The sequence below is a fragment of the Ceratotherium simum genome, chromosome 8, assembly GCF_057802395.1.
Source record: "Ceratotherium simum simum isolate JZ-2026a chromosome 8, ASM5780239v1, whole genome shotgun sequence".
NCBI classification, from domain to species: Eukaryota; Metazoa; Chordata; class Mammalia; order Perissodactyla; family Rhinocerotidae; genus Ceratotherium; species Ceratotherium simum.
In genome coordinates this window covers 73,063,882-73,088,246 of record NC_141907.1, presented here as the reverse complement: position 1 = coordinate 73,088,246, position 24,365 = coordinate 73,063,882, and the positions used below count along the sequence as shown (strand labels likewise).

Genomic DNA, 24,365 nt, shown 5'->3' with positions numbered 1-24,365 from the left:
ACAAACCAACTTCTTCAGCTTAGTGCTTGTATCAGACACAAATCTCCCAGACCAATCTGCCACCAGGGATTGACCTTTCATCTGCCTTGGGAATGCTGGTTCCTTCTCCTTGGCTGCTGCCTTGCGGCTGGATCATCCAGCCACCTGCCTAGAGTTTCTGGCTTCCTCCATCACTTTTGGACCCTGTACTAGGATCTGAATTCCTGATGGACTGCCAGAGTGGCTGGATAAGGCAACCTGGAAGTCTAGATCAGTTAAATCCCTCTGAGTGAACCTTGGCAATGGGAAACAGGAGTCAGAAGGAAACTGGTAGATCCCTGATCTCCCTACTGATCTCCCCTGGTAGGCAGATCCCTTCTCTCTCCCTCCCATGGAGTACTCCATCCCGTGGCTTCTCCTTGCAGCCCATCTGGTGGATTCCATACTGCCAAGCAAAGCATCTGTCAAACAAACTGTTGTATGTCTTTGGGATTCTTTGTGCAATAGCTTTGTACACCTTGTTTCACGTCCCCTCTTGCCTCCTTTCTTCACCCATGTTGCCCTGTACCCTGTTCCAAAACAGTGTACCAACATCCTCATCTTTGGCTCACTCGCTGTTTTCTTGAGAATCTGCTCTAAGGCACCATGCACCTAACGATACAGCAGACTGTTCCAATACAAGAGGAAAACCTATTTTCTTGAGATAAGATGAGAGTACTTCGAGAATTTAAAAGGGTAATATTTGCTATGCGTGATTTTTTTTTCACATGCTGACTTTGGAACTTAATTTCCTCATAAACAGCAATTCCACTGTAAATGCTATACTTCTCCAGTATTATTATATGACTCCTTTGAATTTGAAGTTTCCTTGGACAAGAAAGCGTTCAAAGCTGAGAATAATATTAGAAAAACCCAAATATTTATGTTTAGTGTTATTTAGAATTAATTTAAAAATCTATTTGTTAAATGACGTTGATGAAGAGACCAGACTCCCTAATGCCCTTTCGCTGAGATTTTTTTTGGGGGGGTATTGTTTGTTAATATTCTTGACACTACATTAAATCCATTGTGCACGCTTACTTTCCATCATGTAATAACACCAATAACGTCAAAATTTAATCTCCAATAATTAAAACAAATCTGCTAATTGCTACTGATGAGTAAGCCATTTTGGTCAAATTCAGCTTTATTTCTTTGCTTCCTTTGCCTTTTGTCCATAGATCTGTAAGTTAATCCTATCCCTTGAAACAAGTGTTTCAATGCTAATCAATAAGGTAATTAGTAATATTATAGGTATTTCTGAAGCTTAAAGAGATAAAACAATTTTAGATTTTGAATAAGGCCTTCCACATATGCTTCTATCCAAGATGTTACATTTTTGCTTAATGGCAGCATTAAAAAGGTTTTAAAGCTGCTATTGGGCTCCTTCCAATCTTGCAGAAAAATGACATAATAAGTTAATGGTACCAAATTACTAACCGGTAACCTGTAGTTGCATTATCTTTGTGTGTATGAGTGAGTAATTAGGTATCTGGAAGACGTCAGTAAATATTAGATGAGATCAGCTAAATTTGTAGACACAAACAGGATGTGTAACCAGATAAGCCTATAATGTTGCCTCATCTTATCTGCTGACTGCTACTAAGCAGCTTTGTTTGGTTTACAGCCCAAATGTTACTTTTGGAAAATTGGTAATTTGGATTGAAAAGTGTAGATAGTTGAAATTTTTTAAAATTAAGCCCAAGCTCTAGTCTCACATAGGCATAGATTTATAACCTGTTAGCATATCTATTTGTAAAATGCAAGCTGTTCATTTAATTTTTTAGCACAATTGTATTTATTATTGTCATCCTCCATAAACATGTTTTTGGCATATGAAAGAACGGGTGATTGGAAAGTTTGGCTTTTCTCTGCTGAAACCTGTACCAGCCTTTCCAGTGGTTACTGCATTGCCTGTACTTCTGTGTTATCAATCCCATGGTCACTTGTAACCGTGATAATTCACTTTCCAGTTTCCTTTTTAAAATTTTTTTATTTTTTGTGGAGCCCGTGTCCCGAAGCTTGATGATAGAACCAGGGGGCTAGAAGCCGCTGGCACCAAAGGCGTGACGCCGAGGGGGCCAGAGCCCTTTCCCTCTGCCGCTCTACATTACAGGGACCGGGACCACACGCCCGATCTCCACCGGGAAAAGGAGGGTGCCTTTTTTTCCAAAATGGGTATAAGTTTACTTTTTATTACAAAAGTAATATGTTCGTTGTAAAACAAAACTTTTTTTCAATCCAAAAAAGCAAGAGTATAAAGATGAAAAATGAAAACCATCCATAATTCTACCCAGACTCAGTCACTGTTCACACTTTGGCTTATGTGCTTCCATATTCTTGTCTCTGCATGCTCAAGTATATATTTGTATTTGTGTTTGATTAAAGAAGGGATAATAAAATAATCCTGCTTTATCTTTGTTTAAAAACTTATGTCATCTATTATGGCATTTTTCCATGCTTATAAATATAATTTTACATCGTCATTTCTAATGACAGCATAGCATTCTAATCTTTTGATCAATATCCTTTATTTAAGCCATCCCTATAAATGGCATTTCATGGTTCCTTTTTCTTGGCAATAATAATAGGTAATATTTAGTGAGGGCTTACTAAGTTCCTGGCAGTGTTCTAGGTACTTATCATTTATTCGCTTATTTTATCCTTAAAGCCCTATGAGGCAGGTACTATTATTATCTCTACTTTATACATGAAGAAACTGAAGCACAGGCAGTTGAATTGCTCAAGGTCACACGGCTAGGAAGAGGTTAGCATCAGGATTCTGAATCCAGACAGCCTGGCTCCTCAGCTCCAAGCTCTTAATCACCACTCTGTCACTGTTTCCCCTATAAACAACATTGCAGTGACTGTTCTTGAACATACATTTTTCACACTTTACTAATTATTTTCTTTGGATGTACTTTTAGAAGTAGACTTGCCTCGTCGAAGAATATTCGTGTCATTAAATTTTGTCTTCATTGAAAGTTTGTCCCAGTTCATGCTGTGAACAGCAATCTATCATGGTGTCCCATTTCCCACACCTTCTCCAATACTGATGTTATCATTCTTTTTCATATTTGCCAATGTAATAAGTGAATATTAGTTTTTTTTAAATTTTGCTTATTATTGTGAGGTTTAACGTATTTAAAAGCCTTTTTTTCCCCGCATAGTTTTTCTTTTGTAAAATGCCTTTTTATTCTTTTTCATTTTTTTCTGTTGGTGCTCTTTTTTTTTTGTAATTGATTTGTAAAAGTTCCTTTTGTAGTACAACTATTAATCTATTATATATTGGAAATATTTCTTGCAGCTTATAATTTAAATTTGAACCTCATAATTCTTTTTGCTATGAAAAAGTTTAAAGATGTTACTAATCCTATAAATCAATTTGTGTTGTTTGGGTTTGATATTATCCTTAAAGGGCCTTCTACTTCAAGGTTATAAGAATATTTACTTATATTGTCTCAATATTTTTACAGTTTCATATTTTAGTATTTAAATTTTGAATATATGTGGACATTATTTTAGAAAAGGTATGACAGAAATCTAAAAGTTATTAAATACTCTATTACATTTCATCTTAGCATATAGATAATTTTTTAGATACTGAATCCTAGTGAAATTTTTATCTACTGAATCCTAGTGAAATTTACTTTGGAATAAGGTATGATTTAAGGATGTGGTTTTTCACTGAAATAATTAGCCTGCTAACCAAACAACATCTAGAGAGTAATTCATACCTTGCTAAGTGATTTGAAATGTCACTTTTATCATTATATCAAATTCTTAAATATATTTTGGGCTTCTCTGGGCTCTCTTCTACCCTAATCTGTCTACTTCTCTGATGCTAGTACCATACTGTTCATATTTTAATGTCACAAGTGATATTCGTCCACTTAATTCTTCCTTTTCAGGATTGTCCTGAATAGTTTTGTGCATATGTTTTCCCAGAAGAACTTCAGAATATTTTTCTAGATTTAAAAATTTCCATTGAGTGTTTAGGTTTATCAGGTATAGTTGAAATATTTAATATTGAGTCATTCACTTAATAAAATAACATACCCCCCCATTTAGTCCACTTTTTACGTATGTATTTTTGTTTCCTAAAATTGTAGAAGCTTGAGGAAAAAAAGTAAAATTGTGAACCATACAGTGAAAATCATCCACTACTCCTATTACTTAGAAATAATAACTTTAAATTTTTTTATCTATTTCCTTCAAGCTTCTTTCCCATGTATATATTATTTTTTAAAATTTTATCAATGTTATGGTTTATATACCTTTTTAATTCTGCTTTTTTACAAAACATTAAATTATAAATGTTTTCCATGTCATAAATCCTTTGTTTACATCATTTTTATTTGCCCAGAGTCAAGACTTTTTATACAGAAGATGACAGACTTGTATATATTAAAATCTGTGTATACAAAAAGTATATTCTTGAATTATCTGTTTCTCATGGTGAATCCATAAGCATAGTTGGTACTCTCATACTTTTATGGATTAAAAACTGAAGTGTACAGAGGGTCAGTTTTTAGGATTACAGAGCTAAAAGAACTGAGAGCATTTATTTTTGTCTGTTCCAATTGAAACTCTGAAGTAGGCAAGAAAATAATCAATTGCTTTTGAGAGAGAAAAAAACCAGATTGGTGCAGAAAGATTTCTACATTATCATTGTCCCTTGGATTTATTATCAGATGGATAGAAGTATTAGGTTGAACCATATAAAACTGCCATTTTTCTAGTTCAAAATGACTAAATATTGCAATTTCATATAATTCAATCTAATAGTAAGCTCATCTTTTATTCCCATTATTATCAGCTAAGAACATGAGTTTGAATCACATAAGAAATTAAATACAGATATTGAAGATGATATTACAAATTCTCCATTAGATGTCCACTTATTTTTTCCAGGAATCATGATGGTTTATAATTTTATATGAACCATGCATGCTGTTCCTCCCTGTATTCTGCGTGAAGGGTAAAGTAAACTTTATTACTCTGGTTAGTGGTAATAATGATGCTTCAAGCCTTGGATTTTCAAAGAAAAATAATCAGAAAGGATGCTTTTGACCTTGGTCTCACTCAAGAGGTGGCAGTAGATGTGCAAGTGGTTGCCCAGCGAATCAATTGCTTGTTTGTAATATATGAGATTAGCAACCAATAGTATTGAAAAATATATGGTGTAATTTACATTTTTTCTTATGTAATAAGAAAATAAATATTTTCTTAAAAATAAAAATAACAAATATTTACTTTGTTATATTGCAATGGGCAGTGATTTTTTTTTTTTTTCTCCTAGTAATCTTGAGTCAGTGCATGTTAGGTCAATGCTGATGTGAGGAAGGATGAAGTAGATGGTTTGCGGGTCTTTTACCCCATCAGTGTGATGCAATGTTTCTAAAATGTGTGAACTCTTCTCTGAAGAGTTCTCTCAGAATCTCTCAAGAATAGCCAGGCTTAGTGGCTGAACATTGCTGACTAGGGCCGGAGTCGAAGATTTCTTATACTTTTAAAAATAATCCCTGGAGTTCTTCAATCTCTGTGGGAATGCAGTGATTAAGCAATAACATCTGCCTGGCAGTTAATGATCACCTGGAGAAATATATGGTCCAACTTAAGTTCACGGTCTTTTAAAGTCAGTCAGTTATTTATTAAAGAGAAATGCCCAGCCAGAAGACATCAACACTACTCTGCTAAATACTACTTTAAAGGATGAAATTGCATGTTTCCCTTCAAACATACTTTCAAAGGACTTCTGCACTCATGATCTTGTTTATTCCTTATATCAATCTCGGGAAGAGAGCAGGCCAGATGATTTTATTTTACAAAGGCTGACGTGAGGCTCCGTGGGGTGGCTGGTGGGTGGGTTGTCAAGTTACGTAAGTAGTAAGCAGGACGACTAAGAATAGGATGTCTTCTGATTCCTGGGCTGCTGTGTTTTCCACAAGAGCATATATTTTCTGAAGATAATACTATGGATGTTGTTATTTGCTGCACCATACTTTATCTCACCAGTTGTGGGGTATTTGTGGGATTAATGAGCTTCACTGTAGCGCCTGCCTTGATGTGTGTAGTCAGTTTTTAAGTACAACTCTGAAAAACTAAAGACAGCATTTTAAATGAATACTCTTGCTTTGGGGGGAAAAAAGCAAATGCAGATTCTGATAATTCTGCTTTTCTCATTTTTCATGCCTCTCACAGAAAATTCAAGTGAAAGCAAAATCAGTTTACTCATGGAGTGTGGTTGCTATCTGTAAGACTTCAAAATGAAAACTAGTGCCATATGTCTTGTTCAAGCACAATCTGGAAAATAGCTATTGACCTTTTAAACTCTTTGCCTCATCATCCAGTGATGACAAACAGCAAATTTAGGCATACATGAAAATAAAAAAACCAAATATATGTATATTGAGTCATTTTTCTTAGCCATTGACAAAATCCAGTGGCAAATTTATATTCTCAACATTCTGTGTGGGAGTGTGTATGTACACTTATATAATAATCTCCAGAATTATTATCTAACACCCCCATCTCTGCCTTCTACAAATATAGTTGTCTTTTATTTTCTTTCATGAGGTTACTATAGAGACTCAGTCTTAAAGGAGCAAGAATTCTACTTCCTCCTCTGTTATTAACCAGCTTTACGACTTAAGCAAGTCACTTAATGTTTCTAATCCTCTACTTGCTACTAGGTATATGAATTTCTTTTCCGCATTAAGATTTTATTATGTGATTTTAGTTTTCTATAATTTTTATGTGATAAACTTATTAATTTACCGAATATTTTTCGAACACATTTTATATGCCAGCAGGCAGTGTGCCAGATGTTGGCCAAACATGGTTCAAGCCCTCAGGGAGCTCATACACTATGGGAAAAAGGAGAGGTTCCTTAAATAATTGCTGAATTACAGTTGTGATACATGTTGCAATGGGGTTTATAACAGAGATCCTGATCATGTGAATATATGAGTGTGGGTGCCAGAGAAGTGGCTTGTAGCTCATTCAAACTTAGCTGACTTAAGAGTATGCTCTCTTCTTTAATGCACTCCGCATCCCCCAAGTTCTCTTCATCTCTTCTTTGGCTGGTCTTGATAACTTCTGAATTGGTTTTCCTTTTTGCTGTCACCGACTTCAATCCAAATCCATGCTGTTGCTACAATTACCTGTTTAAAACATAAGTCAGATCGTATCTCTCTTGCTTGCAAGACCTCCATTCAAGGATATGTCTTTTCTCTACCATGACATTCAAAGCCTTTCATGATGTGGTCCAGGGCCAGCCCCGTGGCTTAGTGGTTAAGTGCGCACACTCCGCTACAGGCAGCCTGGGTTCGGATCCCGGGCACGCACCGACGCACCGCTTCTCCGGCCATGCTGAGGCCACGTCCCACATACAGCAACTAGAAGGATGTGCAACTATGACATACAACTATCTACTGGGGCTTTGGGGGGGGGGGAAAGGAGGAGGATTGGCAATAGATGTTAGCTCAGAGCCGGTCTTCCTCAGCAAAAAAAAAAGAGGAGGATTAGCATGGATGTTAGCTCAGGGCTGATCTTCCTCACAAAAAAGAAAAAAAGATTTGGTCCATAATTTCTTGTGTAGCCTCATCTCTACTTCCCAAGAGCTATCCATCAGGGATATAAAGATAGGCAACTATAATTAGATTAGAGGAAAACCTTGGGGTTGAGGTAGAGTTTGGAAGTCATTCATTCTAATTTACTTCTTGAAGACAAAATGGACAAACTCTCCAGAAACAGTGGTATCCTAGGGAATGTCGTAGCCAAGTGATTGGAAAAGACAATTGGAGAGATCAGAGGAATATAAGCTAGTGTAGCATCACCAAAGCCAAAGAAAATGGAATTTCAAGGAAGGGTGAACTATAGAGAGGGATCAAGGAAAAAGACAACTTGAGAAAATTATCCTGGATTTGGAGATGTAGAGTCACTAGAATCAATAATTGCAGACACATAATGACACTTGATACTGTTTTCAAAAGAACAATCTTCTGAATAACACTCATTAAGAAAATATTATGAGAAGCATAATGTTACATGAGGAAAAAAATCTACCTCTGGGATTAGAAAAGACGCTTATGTTTTTAGAATTATTCATTTAAGATGTATTAATATAAATTGTGGCTGACTAAATTTTTAAACTTAAAGTTCTCAACTTTTTACTATTACATAAAGTATTTGTTAAATTTGTCATGCTACCTCTAAGTTTTCCATGAGAACAAAAGGGGGGAAGAAATGAGGGTAGGTTTGTTTTCTGGTGTAGATTCCCAAAATAGAATGTAAATGAATGAGAATTTAATTTTTTATGAGTTCTATAGAATCTGTGATTGAATAACGTGTTTGCTATGTACATAATTGGTTGGAATATTTTTGTGTTAGATTGGGCTCAAGTCAAAGGTTAAATCACTTTGGTTTTTAACGATTTAACTATTACAACTGGAAATAAGAGAGCCCATTCATGATTAAAGACTAATAGAATATTTAAAGGCAAACTGGTCATATGGTATCTTGTTCTCCTTGATGTTGCTAATAAGCAAAAATTTATCCCTCCTAATGAGGCTAGAGGATTACCTTGAAGGGTCATGGGAACAATTTTGTGATAAATCAAGATGTAATAAGACTTATGGTTCAGGTTTTATATAACTGTTTGTTTGTTTGTTTGGTTTTCTTTTTAGTGAGGAAGATTGGCCCTGAGCTAACGTCTGTTGCCAATCCTCCTCCTTTTGCTTGAGGATGATTGGCCCTGAGCTAACATCTCTGCCTGTCTTCCTCTATTTTGTATGTGGGTTGCTGCCATAGCATGGCTTGATGAGTGGTGTGTGTGGGTCTGCACCCAGGATCCGAACCTGTGAACCCTGGGCTGCTGAAGCAGAGCGCGTGAACTTAACCACTATACCACTGAGCCAGCCCCCAGGTTTTATATAATTTTATGTGGAAAGACAGTATAGCCAGACTCTCTCAGTTTAAATACTCCATTACTTTTTAAGAGTTTAAACTTGGCTCTACTTTCTAAGGATTTGGGGCAAGTTATTTAACCTCTTATTTCTTTATGAAATAACCTCTTATTTCTTTATGAAATATTATTAGCTTTCATATATAGTGGTTCTTAATATATGTGAACATACAGGTATATAAGTGTATACATGAATATATATTTATATAATATATATGAACATATATGTATATAAGTGTATATATGAATATATATTTATATAATATATGTGAAGCTTAGAATAGTTCCTGGAACCTACTAATATTACATATTATTATAGTTTAGTGATTTTCTAGACAAGCTGCTTCTCTTTGGTTTGTAAATTTACCCATCATGGGACTTCAGGTCAGTGACAGTATTACAACAGCAAATTTGTCCTTAACATAGGAAATAAATCTGTGTTTTGGAAGAGAGAGAGAAGTCCAAGGACATGTATATATTTAGGCACTATTATTTCCTAGATATAATTATGATATTTATTTCTAATATAAAATAATGTAATTTCCATGAGCATGGATTAATCTGAGGGATTAATAATTCTTGCTTGTAGATGTACTTTTAAACATAGAGGGCAAATATTCCTTGCATTTATTTCAATGTATTGCTTTTCTAGACCTATTTTGTTTTCATCTTCCCAAAGACTTTCCCAGGTCTTAAACTCTCTTGCTTTTGGCAGCCCCACGCCATGTTATATCAAACCCTGTTAAAATGCACTCACAACCCATGCTAATTATAATTTAAGAATTGACTTCTGTTGAGCTGTAATTTAATAATTGGTATTATATTTTAGGCATTTAAATATTTACCAATTTTAATTTTGCATTGTTTGGGGCTTTTTTTGGTTGTTTTAGTACTTTGGAATCCTGAGATCTCAAACATTTTCATTGTCTCATGAAAACTCATAAACCCTAGGCTCTTTTTAATGGATAAAATGGCCCTATTCCAAATATAATTACCTTAGAGAAACCAAGGTGGCTCATTTCAATAGTAGTTCATGTTCAGCTCTGCCCTGATTTCACCCTTTCTTTATGGTATGGGTACATATCCTAGTTCTCTCTCTCTCAAAACAGCTTTGCCCAAAGAAATGAAAGGCAGCAATAGTACTTTCCTTATTAGGAGAGTTCATGTGCACCTCGAGACGTGGCAGAGTTACACTAAGTTAGGTGAAGGTACTGATAATCTTGGATGTGCAAAGCTTGGTACACAATGTTTAGCCTGAGTTTTGTACTATACCGTACAATCTGGATGACGGGAAAATTGGGCAGACTGGGAGTTTAAAGACTGGCATGTATTTTTGGTTTAATGTTAGTTAATGTTATCAGTTCCACTCAATAACATAAACCTACACATAAAACTAAAACCTACACATTTGTTTTAGTAGATGGTGTTGGAAAACTGGCTTTTTACATGGAGAAAAAAATTAAACAGGATACCTAACTAGCATCACGTCCAAAGGTGGACTCCGGATGAATTAAAGGTCTAAATGTGAAAGATAAAATTAATAGAAATACAGGAGAATATTGTTATCTAGGGGAGAGGAAGAGCTTCTTAAATAAAATCCCATATGGAGAACAAGTCATATAGGGAAAACCAAAAAACGATTAATTTTATTATACCAAAATTAAAGATTTTTGTCAATGGATGACAAATGACAGGGTCAGAGAAGATATTTGCAATATTTAAAACCAGCAAAGGATTTATATCTAGAATATACAAGAAACTGCTGAATTGTAAAGAAAACTTAACAAAGGATAGTGCATAGATAGTTCATAGAAGAGAAAACCAAAATATGAAGAGATGTTCAAACTCATTAATAATCGGGATTTTTTTTTTAAGAGCTATCACTTTACATCCTTGAGACTGGCCAAAATTAGAAAAATGGATAATGCCAAGTGAAGGTGGTGATATAGGGATATTAAAAACAAAACAAAACATAAGCCTACACATAAAATGAGCTGTGTTTCTGTATCCATGGACTTTTAGTTTCTTAATAGTCCTTCCCTTAAGTAAGCATAAAATATGGCTTCAAAATTTGATTGAAAATACGCTATTGAAACTCCCTCAAAGTTGGAAGCAAAATAATATTACTGATGGAGCTCTGGTGGTTAGGAGTGTTGTATTCCAGTCCTTGCTTTATCACAGCATGGCTAATTCCTTTAGGCAGTTCACTGTCTCTTCTGCTCTCCTCAGATATAAAAAGGGAAGTTGGAATATATTATTTCAAAGGTACCTTACAGCTCTAAAATTCTAGTAATTGTAACAAACTTTTCTTAATCTTCATTCAGCAAATATTTGAGGGCCTGCTCTGTGGCAGGCACTGTTTTATGGCTGAGGATGGGGTGATATAATAGCAGGGGCCTGGATGGACCACTTTTGATTATGTCAGAGATGGCCTTTCTGTAGAGGTGACATTTACATTGAGATCTGAAGTACAAGAAGTCAGCCAAGCAAAGAACAGAAGCATGAGCAGTTAGAAAAGAACATAGACTCTGGCTCCAGACTGACTGGATTCAGGTCCAAGCTCTGCCATTTACTAACTGTATGTCCTAAGACAGTTTCCTTAACCTTTCTGAGTCTGTTTTCTCATCTGTAAAATGGGCTTAATACTAGTATTTACTTTGTAGAGATGGGAGGCTTCAGTGAGTTAAGACATGTAAAGTGCTTGTACATAGTAAGCACTCAGTAAGTGTTACCTCTTATTTTTTTTTTTCCAAGTAGAGGAAACACCTGGTACAAAAGCTCAAAGACGAGGATAAGCTTGGTATGTTCCACAAATAAAGAATAGGTCTGTGTTTCTGGAAAATGGTAGGAAATGATGATGTAAGGGGAGGCTGGGCCAGATTGTGTAGAGCTTTATTGCTTAGAGTGAAGAGCTTAGACCTAGTTCTCAGCATGGTGGGAAGTAGTTGGAACGTTTTAAGCAGGGGAGTGACGTTGTCTGATTCACATTTTTAATAGATCACAATTGGTTGCGGTGGCAGATGTGTGGAGGGCAGTAGACTGGCTGTTGGGGCGGTCCTGGTGAGGGGGATGATGCTGTGACCTAGGGTAATAGTCACAGGTGGAGTACTGCGCAGACTTGGAAGTGTTTTGAGCACCTGAAATCATGTGGAAGAGATCCCTGGGGGGAGAGAGTGAAATGGGATAAAGAAGAAGGTCCAGGCCCCAAATCTCTAACACTAGCCCTGCCCTTTCTCTCTTGTTCTACTATGTACTTCATGGTCACTTTTTTTTTGTGAGGAAGATCAGCCCTGAGCTAACATCTGCTAATCCTCCTCTTTTTTTTTGCTGAGGAAGACTGGCCCTGGGCTAACATCCGTGCCCATCTTCCTCTACTTTATATGGGTCGCCGCCACAGCGTGGCTTGACAAGCGGTGCATCGGTGCGCACCGGGGATCGGAACCGGCGAAACCCCGGGCTGCTGCAGCTGAGCGCACGCACTTAACCGCTTGCATCACTGGGCCGGCCCCACTTCGTGGTCGCTTTTATTTGTCCACAAATCTGACTTGTCCCCCTCACCCTCCGTCCCTGCCTCCCATCGACCCTCCTATTTCTGCCATTCTCCTGTTTAGGCAGAATTGATGCCTTCCTTTCTCAGTGATTCTCATAATAAAAATCAGTGTCTGGTTCTGTTGACTATTCCGTTATAATGTCTTTCAAATTCTGAATCATCTTTTAAGGTTTTCCTCCCATCATCCTACTCCAGACATTTGTCCTCTTCTCTGAATTATTACAATAACCTGCCAATCGAAGTCTCTCCCTTAAGACTCTTCCCTCTCTGATCCATAATAATATGTGAAATAGTACTTTGCATTTGTGTAGCACATTCTAATTTTAAAAGTGCTTTCATATCTATTTAATTTGATTTTCATAAAAAACTTGACTTCCCGTCCTCTGATGAGGAAAGTGTGGCAGTGAAGGGCTATGACTTGCCCAAATCATACAGCTAGTAAGTGGTTGAGCAGAGGTCTGGCCCAGGGCCTTTGATTTCACATCCAGCGCTCCTTCTGTTATGTTGCAACCACTTCTGTCTTCTCCAACACCACTCTTAATCCACCTAAAATGCGGTCTTTGTCCTGTCACTTCTCTACTCAAAGCCTGATGCTGCCTAGGAAAAAATTTGACTCTGGCAGGCAAAGCTTTCCCCAGACAGACTTGGTTTCCACTTATGTCCCTCTGTTCCTGCCTTGAACACTCCGCTCAATGTAAACTATCCCATTATGTTCCCACTTACATGCACTGTTCACTCCTTTATTCCAGTTGGGGGTGCCCTCATTTTCCCATCCCTGCCTTCTGCCTGAACCTTCCTATGAGCCTATCTGGAAGCCAGGTTGTTTCCCAGCATCCTCTAGGAAGCCTCTCCTACCCATGAGCTCTCCATCCTGTTTTAGACAACAATCGAGGGCCTGGAATTAAGGCCTGGGGTGGAATTCCATCGTTGCCACTTAAAAACTGTGCCACTTGGATGAGTCATTTAACTTTTCTGATCCACAATCTTCTGTATTTAACGTAGAAATTATGAAGGTTACAGCAGAGACTTGTCATAAGGATAAAATCTAATGAGCTAATGTGGAAAGAATGTCTTTAATGTTAGTTACTATTGTCACTAATAACTTATAACATTCAATTATATGACATCCTTGGAACATCTTTTATATTGATGACATTATTATTTAATTTCCTCACAAATTTCCATATCCCCTTAGTTAAAATATATGCTCCTTTGATGAAAGAGGCTGGTTGTACTGCTTTATGTGACCCAAAAAGTCCTTAACAGTGTTATAGGGATTTCTGTTGAATGAATAAATAAAAGTTTGAGGATGCAGAGCTAAAATAAGTGCCACTTGATTCTTTGGGAAAAAACTTAAGGCAATTATTTAGCTCATATATCCTGGAGTTTAAATACCCATTATACTGGATAAGGTGAAAAGTTCAGGAACATGAAGAAAGAAATATGAAAAAATTTTAAAAAGTGGGAGAAAAGGGGTCACAGATGGATAAAAACCTCCAAAATACTTTTGGAAGTTGTCAGTGATTCCCTTGCCATTAAGAAAGAACAGTGTATATCGTCTCGTGCCTGTAGGGCAGAAGAAAAGATTGAGCAAGACTGCCAAGGGTTCTAAACTCAAAACAAAATGTTTCATTGTGGAGTGAGTAATTACTGTATCCCCACTTCATCAAAACTTAAGTCTAGGGGCCGGCTCTGTGGCTTGGCGGTTAAGTGCGCGCGCTCTGATGCTGGCGGCCCTGGTTCGGATCCTGGGCGCGCCCCGAGGCACCACTTCTCCGTCCAACGCGAGGCCGAGTCCCACGTACAGCAACTGGAAGGATGTGAACCTGTGGCATACAACTATCTACTGGGGCTTTGGGGGGAAAAAAATGAATAAATAAAATCTAAAAAAAAAAACAAAAAACTTAAGTCTAGGTCAGGGCCAAGAGAAGTCTAGGTCAGGGCCAAGAGGACATTTGAAAGCCTTTTTCGGAGATTCAATTTTACCTTACTCCCCATCCAAGTATTTTTATACTTGCTCTTTTGGGAAGCAATGGTTGCCGGCATCCCACTCCCTCCATTGTTGAGAACATAAGTGATACAAAGTTGAAACTTTAGAGAGGCGTGTTCTGTTTTTCTCCTGAGCAAACAGGAGAAAAAGAATTTCCTAACCAGAGGATGACCTTTGTTTGGAAGTGGGTGATGTGGCCAAGAGTTGAATGCAATTTTAATAACTGGGGTATTTGGGGCCCTGATGCTGGTGCTTGATATCAGAGATAATGCAAATAGTCAGTTTTTATTATCTGCCCTTCTTGGCCGTTGGACCCAGACAGCCTCCCACCTTGAGTCAACAAACCTTTAGTCAGTAAGCATGGGCATTATGGCAGGTCTCCTGTGGAAAGGAATAAACAGGAAAAGTTTGTATGCAGTGGACTGTAATTGTGGAGAGCAAACACACCACCGTGGCCTCTGTCACTCAGCCAGTCCCCTCCCTGTAGCAGTACTAGGCACTGTTTAGGGATGTGATACTGGAAAAAACATGCATAAAACTCCTGGTGACAACCAAGTGTCAACTGATTTATGGTCTCCAAAAGAATTTCCCTTCTCTTCCTCCCCCGTTACCCATCCCGTGCCCACAGTGGGAATAACTGGTTGTTGATCAGAGTTTTTTCCCTAAAATTATGATCATACAATGCTTGTCCCACTGATTTTTCTTCCCATTGTTCTTTGCCATATTGTAAGTCAGATGGAAATAGCTCTTATTTCTGTGATGAGCAAAGATAAGACCACTTAGGCATCATCCCACGGAGGGCTTGCACTGTAAATTAAAATAAATATGAAGACCCTGACAATAGTCGTTGCTGATCTTCTAGGATAGTTAAAATGTTGAACATGGAACTCACTAATAAAAGTTCTAATAAAAGAATTTGGTATATTATGTCTAAACTGGAGATATCACATATGAAATACTGGTGGTATTAGGGAAAGCTCTCGTAAAAAAAGAGTCACATAAGAATACAATTTGGGAAAGGAATGAGATTGTTGATTCACTGATTTTTTTTTTTTATTGAGCTCATCCTATGTCACGGGCACTGTACTGTGCACCAGATATACAGTCAATGAACCAGAGAGACATGCTCCTTGCCCTCAGTAAACTTATGTTTTTGTGGAAGGAGACAGACAAAAACTATATAAATAAATAACAATAATAATAATCACAGCTAGCACTTGGTGTTTATTAGGTATGAGGCACTGTTCTAAACAAGTTACATATATTAACTCAACCAACAACCCTATAAGTTAGGTAATGTTATCCCAAATTTACAAATGAAGAAATAGACACATGTAGATTAAGTAATTGATACACAATGTCATGTAGCTTGTAACATAAAGAGCCAAGATTTGAACTTGGATACAGGCGTCTTGAATTCTTGACTTATACACTCTAATTACAAAACATAACAAGGGCCCTGGAGTGAAAAACAAGGTGCTTTTAGGGAATACTAAAGAGAAAGGATGATAATTTTTTAGCAGGTTAAATGTTTCAATTCTGCTTGACTGACTGGAGTATTTTTTTGGCATATATTTGAGCTACGCTAGTGGTGCTTAATTGAATATAACATTTCTGATTATAAGAATTTTTTTCCTTGTAGTTCATTGGAAGAAGCACTAATGTGATTCCTTTTAACCTAGAATAACAGAATGGACTAAAAATAATGAATATTGTCATGGACTGTCAGGGATTCAACTTTAGTTGAACCTACATCCTAGAATTAATAAAGTGGATAATAAATGAGATGAAAAAATACAATAGTTATCTGTTGGCCATATTTAGGTATAGCCTAGCCTCTCGGCAGAAGGATTAACCGTGGTACCCTTAATACTGTAATTCCTTGACTGTAGCAGGTAAAAGGCCAGAGGGAGAGGGGATAGGTGAACACTTCATTTTCGCTTTGTTTCATTCTGGTGCCGATGCCTAGCCTAGCACACAATGGCCAACACATAGTAGGCCCTCAATGTGTATTTGTGGAATGAATGAATGAATACGAGGGATAAATTTTGTTTCTAATACTCGAGAAAAAAGACAGAGGGATATAGCCCACCAGAGTCTAATGTTTAATTATTTGGGGAAAAGCAATTACCCAGAATTAATCTGTACTCTATTAATAGTCTATTTAATTACAATTTAATAAATAGAAGTTCACTTTGGAAACCATGTTAATAGTCAAAAAGTACATAAGAGGTCTTCAAACTGTTCCTCAGAAAATTAAAAGGAGAACTACTGTATGATCCAGCAATCCCACTTCTGGTATTTATCCAAAAGAATTGAAAGCAAGGTCTCAAAGAGATATTTGCACACTCATGTTTATAGCATTATTCACCGTAGCCAAGAGATGGAAACAACCCATGTCTCCTTCCATGGATGACTAAACAAAATGGGGTATATACATACAAGGGAATATTATTCAGCTTTAAAAAGGAAGGAAATCCTGTCACAAGCTACAACATGGATGAACCTGGAGGACATTGTGCTAAATGAAATAAGCTGGTTGCAAAAAGAGAAATACTGTATGATTCCATTTATATGAGATATCTATTCAAATTCATAGAAATGAAAGGTAGAATGTGTGGTTGCCAGGAACCGGGAGGTGAGGGAAAAGGAAAGTTGTTTAATGGCTATAGAATTTATGTTTTGTAAGATGAAAATGTTCTGGAGAACTGCTTAACAACAATGTGAAGATACTTAACAGTATTGAACACTACACTTAAAAATGGTTAAGATGGTAAATTTTATGTTACATGTTTTTTTAAGACAATTTTTTCAAAAAGTCTTTACATAACATAGTTTTGCCTATATTCAGCTTCCTTTTCTGTGTTTTAGGTAGCCACAAAATTTGAACATTTTTTCCTTCCTTCATAATGTTCGGAGTGAATTGCTGTTTACTTTCCATTCTGCCCCATTGTCTGGCGTTTATAATGTAGAGAGGAGCGTTTCATTTAATTGAGAGAGAAATTTACTGTATATTTTTGATAGAGGAACATTCTGGGGTTAGAAGCACTGTGTGCACCGGAAGCAAACCCAGAGTCTACTTTGGATCACCTTGTAGTTCATGAATAATCAGCAGGTGTCTTTCCTTTCTCTGTTTCTTCCTCTTTGAAAGGCACTGTTTTCCTCCCTGATGGTCAGGAATGACCTAATGCTCATCGCATAGGACAGAAAGCCTGCAACTCCTCCAACTGTAGCATTTGTTGTGTGAGGCAAACTCTTGTATTGCCTGTTCAATTATAAAAGGAAAGACGACATAAAAGATATAGACTTGTCTGTGATTGTTTTCCCATTATGTCGGAAGAGGCAGTGAGAAAACTAGTACCAGCATGCAAATACATCTTTGTGGCTATTCTGTTAAATACTTCATCTTGTAAAGAATAGAGTGTATGTTAATTTCGTGATTCGCTATGCCTACTAGTTGATGCTCTCTGTAAAAGAGATTCTAGAAAAATGTAGTTGTAATAACTATGTTACCCAATCTTTAAGTCCTGTATCAAATACTACCTCCTTCAGGAGGTCTTTCCTAATAATAATACTTTTTAATAGACACACAACCCCCCCCCCAAACAACCCCCCCCAGTCCAAACACGATTCCTGACTCTCGTGACCTATCTTGCACTAGTTTGTACCTTGCTTATGGAAATATTCTGTTAATGATGATATTTATTTCATTTTCTTACCCCTCACCCCATAACATAAGCTCCTTTAGGGCAAGGGCTATCCTGCCCTTAGTCCTCCTGTTGTCTGAAGCACCTCCTGCCAGCAAAAGAAAACAAGTGCTTGGTAAATATTTGTTGATCAAACTGTTTACATATTCATTAAATTAACTGTTCTGGTTGTTCCCAGACATATGAAAGATATGCTAATCCACTCTATCACTGTTTCCTGTTGCCCAACCAAGGTAAACATATTGCTGCTACTTTAATTACTTGTTGACTGTTCAGGAAGTTTTTGTTTGTGTTGAATGGAAGTCAGACCTGTTGAGTTCTCTGGCACATGGGAGGTTGTTTATAGCTTCTCTGTTTTGTTGGTGCTATTGTTCAATGGGACCTGCCTGAGGAACATACTGTACACCAAACAGTTTACACTAAGCATTCATTTATTCATTGGCTCACCCGTCAGATGACTCATTGATTGCTTGTACCTGTTCATGTGAATGTCTGCAAGCTTGAAATACCCTTAATGTTAGTGTATTTTGTTTCAAATGATATAGGTGTCCTATCATATTATTTATAAGTTTTAGCGCCAATTAACAGATTGGTCCCTCAAACATATAAACAAGGAGCTATGTAATATAATTATGTTTTTAAAAAAACTTTTGAAAGGAGACCCTGGTCGTCTTATTGTTCTAGGGAAATTTGCAACCATTCTATAGAGGTAGAAAGAATACACTCACTCATCAGCATTACTTCTTCCAAAGAGACCTATTTTTTTAAGGTTAAACATACTATAATGAAATTTTGGTATAAGGTTAATTTTCAATACTACCAGGGAACTGATTTTTATTTAGTTGATCTAAGAGTATACATGTCAAATATCTTCCAAAAGAGTCACATATAGGAATGCCACTTATTACTTACAAGTAGAAGAGGCTTTCTTTATCATTCACATAGTATATTTTTGTTTACTTTTTCATAAAAATTATTTATGTAAAGTACACAGTTTGATATTTAGTAATGCCTCTTTTACTAATGAAAATTGTTTTGCTAGAGGTAACACGGAGGTGAAATTATTATCTCATTCTTACTCTAACGGTTTCATTTGAAATGTTTTCAGTATTAGTAATCTTTCTTTGGGTAGCCAGCTGTTGCTGTAGAACAAGGGAACATCTTATTACAAGTTGTTTGTTTGGTCTGGGTGAGGTAATGATAATGTAATCAGATTGTTAAGCTTCACAGAAGCATATACTCTCATCACTTTAAAATTTTTTTAAGTAGCATTATTAGTTTCATTAAAATGGTACTTGCCTCCTAGTAAGTAACTAAAATAATACCAAAAAGGACAAAAAGAAGGGAAAATTACCCAATGACCTATTGCTACTCACACTTTTCTGAACATTCTTTTAGAAATCTCTAAACAGAAATTTAAATGCATTTTTACATAGAAGAAATATTCACACTTGCTATTCTATTAGTAACTTTATCGTTTAAATAATATGCCATAAACATCTTTCTATGTCGGCAAACATTAATCTGTACACCACTGTTGTAATAGTCATTATAGTATTCCTTTATGTTTTATAATTTACTTGATTCCCTCTCAATGAACATATATGTTGTTTTCAATTTTGGAGTTTTAGCCACTCACATTTCAGTGGCCGGAGAGGTCCAGAAAGGTTGATGGTTACTCTGAGTGAATGGTGCATATCCCATAAATATTTCACGGGCTTCTAGTTATGTCATGATATTAAAGTCTACACAGTTTATTAGATGACTATTTCATGGTTGACACACACACGCAGCAGCTCCTTGGGGGCACACACAGTAACCCCTTGCTCTCACCACCCTGGAGCCTCCCTCCAGCAGCCCACTCCTTGCTCAGGTTACAGTTAAACTCCCTGATCTGGGGAACTCGGATTTCCAGTGTGTTTCCTACGTGCTTTCTTTCCCCTCTGGATAATTGTGCAAATGCTGAACTCTTCCTCTTACCCTTCCATTTTTCACAGGCCATGAATTCATTTGTTCTCCAGTAGAGAGTCCTTTATTATACAAATGATTGTTCAGAATCTTCCTTAATCTCTTTCATCCTTTCCTCCTCTCTTCTGACTCTTATCTAGTTACCTGTTTCCCTGCCCCTCCTCTTTCACTTTCCCTCTCCCCCCTCCACTTTCCGTGGCTTGATAAAACCATCTACTGAATATAAGAGAACAAGAATCCATAAGTTCCGAAGTGCAATTAAACAGAGTTAAAATAAAAAGCTATTTTTACAGCCCTTCAAATGGACAGAATCTGAAATGTTTCCATTGAATTAGTCCTTCAAGTATCTGTATATGAGATACATTCAATATTCGGTATATCATATATTTGTTTATTCATATGTTCTCCCCTGCCTCCTCCCTGCACCACTAAAAGGTAAGTTCCACGAAGGCGGGAATTTGTTTTGGTATTTCCCTGTTCTTGGCAAATGTAGGTACTATTTGTTAAATGAATGAGTGAATTTTAAGTAAAATATGACTTATTTCTCTTATTTTTTAAATGGGTATTTTGTTTTAAAGCTCTCATTGCAACTATATTTTATGTGTTTTTTTTTCCCATTTCAGGTGTGTGGTATTTCAAAACTTTAATGAGTTATATTGTTTGCTCTAGGCTAACTTTGGAATTAAATCCCCATTTAATCACTGTGTTTATCAGAAAGTATATTCTGAGTTCTAAAACTGACTTAAAATGAACTTTGGAATACAAACTGTAAGGGGGGGGGCCTCCTTAAAGAAGTATTCAAGTACAGGTATACTTTTTGTGTTCCTTAAAGAGGCAGTTTATCAATCTCCATTACAAGTATAATTTTGTTAAAGTTTCTTCACGAATGTTCCTCTCGCTAGAGTTTGTGTTGTTCTAATTAGTCACCGTTCCTTGTGTTACAACTAGCACAAAACTTCTGCTTTGCAAATGTAAATTGTTACATATGTGTTAAGCAATAATCCTGTAAATTTTCTCAGGAAGCGGTTTTGCAAGAGACAATGTCTACACTTGGAAAGAAACCCTACATTTGGGTTGTGGTTTAAGATGGTTTGGGGGATACCTCTGTTTCTTCCTACCTGCTGTTTCCTTCATTCTTTTCTCTTCTCTCCGTGAGAGTGCCCAATTAGTCATCTTAACTTCAACTGAAGTTTTGTTGTTGTAGGAAGAAATAAATTCAGTTTACTGTTTTGCTCTTTTGTGTATTTTCTCTTTCTTTGAAGCAGATCATATAAAGGGAGTAGAAGCAAGGGATAAAAATTATTAAACTGCCTTTCTCACTCAAAAATCAAATAAGCCTTGGGATGTCGAAAATTGTGTAGTTTATTTTAAAAAAATAATAAAACAAAAACAAGAGAGAGGTAGAGAGATGATAACTGACAGTTTATTTCCTAGAGGATTTCCTGTAGCATTTTCCTGTGGGTTTGCATAGAGGTAGGAAATTGCTCTTGTTTTAGTATAGATATTTCCGTGCTTATGAATGCCAACCACTTTGGATTTGGGATGGCTGCCCCTAGAACTCGGGAGAGAGGGGTGTGTTTTTAAGACCCCAGAATCGTTTCTTTCAGAGTGTCCGCTATTTTGAGAAAACATGTTCAAAGCTGTCCCGTGCTTTCTTGCTGTGGGCCAGGCAGCTTCTGTGTACCAGGTGGGTAGGGATGTAGAGCTTAAGCAAGCAGGTGCGCAGACTGCCTGGCTTTGGATTTGGTTTTAAACCTGCCTAGAGAAGGGACTACGGTAGACAGAATGATGGGCCCCCCAAAGATGTCCATCTCTCAATTCCTGGAACCTGTGAATATGTTACTTTCTGTGGTGAAATGGACTTTGCAGATGTGATTAAGAAAAAGATCTAGAGATGGGAAGATTAGCCTGGATTATCCAGTGGGCCCAATGTAATCACGAGAGTCCTTATAGGAGGGAGGCAGGAAGGTCAGAGAAGGAGATGTGATGACAGAAGTCAGGGTAATGCAAGAAGAGGCCATGAGCTGTGGAATGCAGGTGGCCTCTAGAAGCTAGAAAGGCAAGGAAATAGATCCTCCCCTAGATAGGAATGCAGCCCTGGCAACACCTCGATTTCAGCCCAGTGACACCCATTTTAGACTTCTGGCCTCCAGAACTGTAAGAGAATAAATTTGTCTTGTTTTAAAGCACTACATTTGTGGTAATTTGTTACAGCAGCAGCAGGGAACTGGGGTAGTGATCTTGGGTAAATTCCTTAAACTGTAAGCCTGTGTTTCTCCATCTTTTTTGTTTCATAACAGTTTTATTGAGATATATTTTTACATATCATAAAATTCTCCCATTTTCAAGTGTACAATTCAGTGATTTTTAGTAACTCTACCAAGTGGTAGAACGATCACCAAATCAGTTTTGGAACATTTTACTCCTCCAATAAGACCCTTCATGCCCACTTTACAGCTAACCCAGTCTCCAGGCAACCACTAATCTGCTTTCTGTCTCTATAAATTTTCCTTCTCTTGACTTTCATATAAATGGAACCATACAGTATGTTGTCTCTTGTGTCTGGTTTTTTTTCACTTTGCATAATGTTGCTTTGTAACAGTACCTTCTTCCCAGGATTGTTGTAAGAATTAAATCAGATCACAAATTCAAAGTGTTTAGCACAGTGTCCAACAAACAGTAAGTGCTCGGTAAATGTTCTTTTTCTCTGTCTTCTACTATTTATTCTTTGTTAGCTTTTTTTAGATTCATGAACAAATTCACTAAAATATATATATATATATTATATATATATATTTTTTACTTGCTGAGGAGGATTCACCCTGAGCTAACATCTGCTGCCACTCTTCCTTTTTTGTATGTGAGCCACCACCACAACACAGCCACTGACAGAGGAGTGGCATAAGTCCACACCCGGGAACCGAACCTGGGCCGCCAAAGCGGAGCACACCAAACTTAACCGCTAGGCCACCGGGGCTGGACCTCACAAAAGTATATATATATTTGTTGTGTGTGAGGAAGATCAGCCCTGAGCTAACATCCATTGCAATCCTCCTCTTTTTGCCGAGGAAGATTGGCCCTGGGCTAATATCCATGCCCATCTTCCTCTACTTTATATGGGACGCTGAGACACCATGGCTGGACAAGGGGTACATCGGTGCACGCCCGGGATCCAAACCTGCGAACCCCAGGCTGTCAAAGCAGAGCGAGTGCACCTAACCGCTACGCCACCAGGCCGGCCCCACAAAAGTATATTTTAACACACAATATAATATGCAACTGTCACTCTCTTAGTCTTATTTATGTTGTGAGTAATGTAAATCTACTAATTCATGTGTTAAATTGACTTTGGGTGTGGCGTAAGAACCTAAACACCCTGCTTGCTTTTTTTCCCTATGGGAGAGTATGTTCTGTGTTCTAGGTGACTGACTTACAACATGAGTTTTTGGAGCACAATGGTTTCCTCCTTGGGGACTGCCTGTGTTATCCAGATAGATTGTATTAGTGTTCTGAACTTACTTTGAGGTTGAGAGGTCTTTTACCTGGCGCTCTGTCGCAACCAAAACGGAGAGGAAGTATAACGACTAAGTAGCATCCAATCTTAGGAAAATCTTTGTGAAAGTCACAAACCTGTGAGGAGTATTAAAGAAGCACTGTGGAGTGCTTCAATTTGCGCTAATTTAACCTGACAGAGTGATGTCCTGATGGGCTTAGAATCAAGAAGCAAGAGCCAGAAAAGAGGAAGACAGTGGAGGTCGGAATAACAAGTAACCACTACTGTTGTTGGAGTTGTCATAGCATTTTGAATATCCTTCTATTTTGTATCCCTATCATCTTTCTATAGTTTTTTAAGCCTATTAACATTTGTCTTCCTGACTCTTATCCATTATCCCAATTGTAAACTTCTTTAGGGCGAGAATCTGACTTATTTGTCTTAGAAGTGTTAGTGACTTGCCTAGCCACTGAGACTTTGATTGATTGGTGGATGGATGAATGGTTGGATTTATGGATGGATAGCTGACAGGTTAATGCTTAGAAAAGTATTCTAACTCTTGGACAGTAGTGTTCTCCTGTGTTCCTCTGGGCTACCCTCAAGAAACAGATAAAGGGAGTAAGTTCATGGTCATGAATCCATTTTCATTTTTGCTACTGATAAAGTATTTA

The 24,365-nt window shown here is 37.2% G+C and overlaps 1 protein-coding gene and 1 non-coding gene across 12 annotated transcripts in view; one reads left to right on the top strand and one right to left on the bottom strand.

Moving 5' to 3' along the window:
• FAM13A (family with sequence similarity 13 member A) overlaps positions 1-24,365 on the top strand; it is a 346,516-nt gene that overhangs the window by 92,695 nt on the left and 229,456 nt on the right. The gene's annotated exons all lie outside the window — the stretch shown is intronic.
• On the bottom strand, positions 2,027-2,175 carry LOC147916502 (small nucleolar RNA SNORA57). Its single transcript, XR_015553079.1, has one exon. It is a non-coding gene; the product is annotated as a small nucleolar RNA SNORA57 (small nucleolar RNA).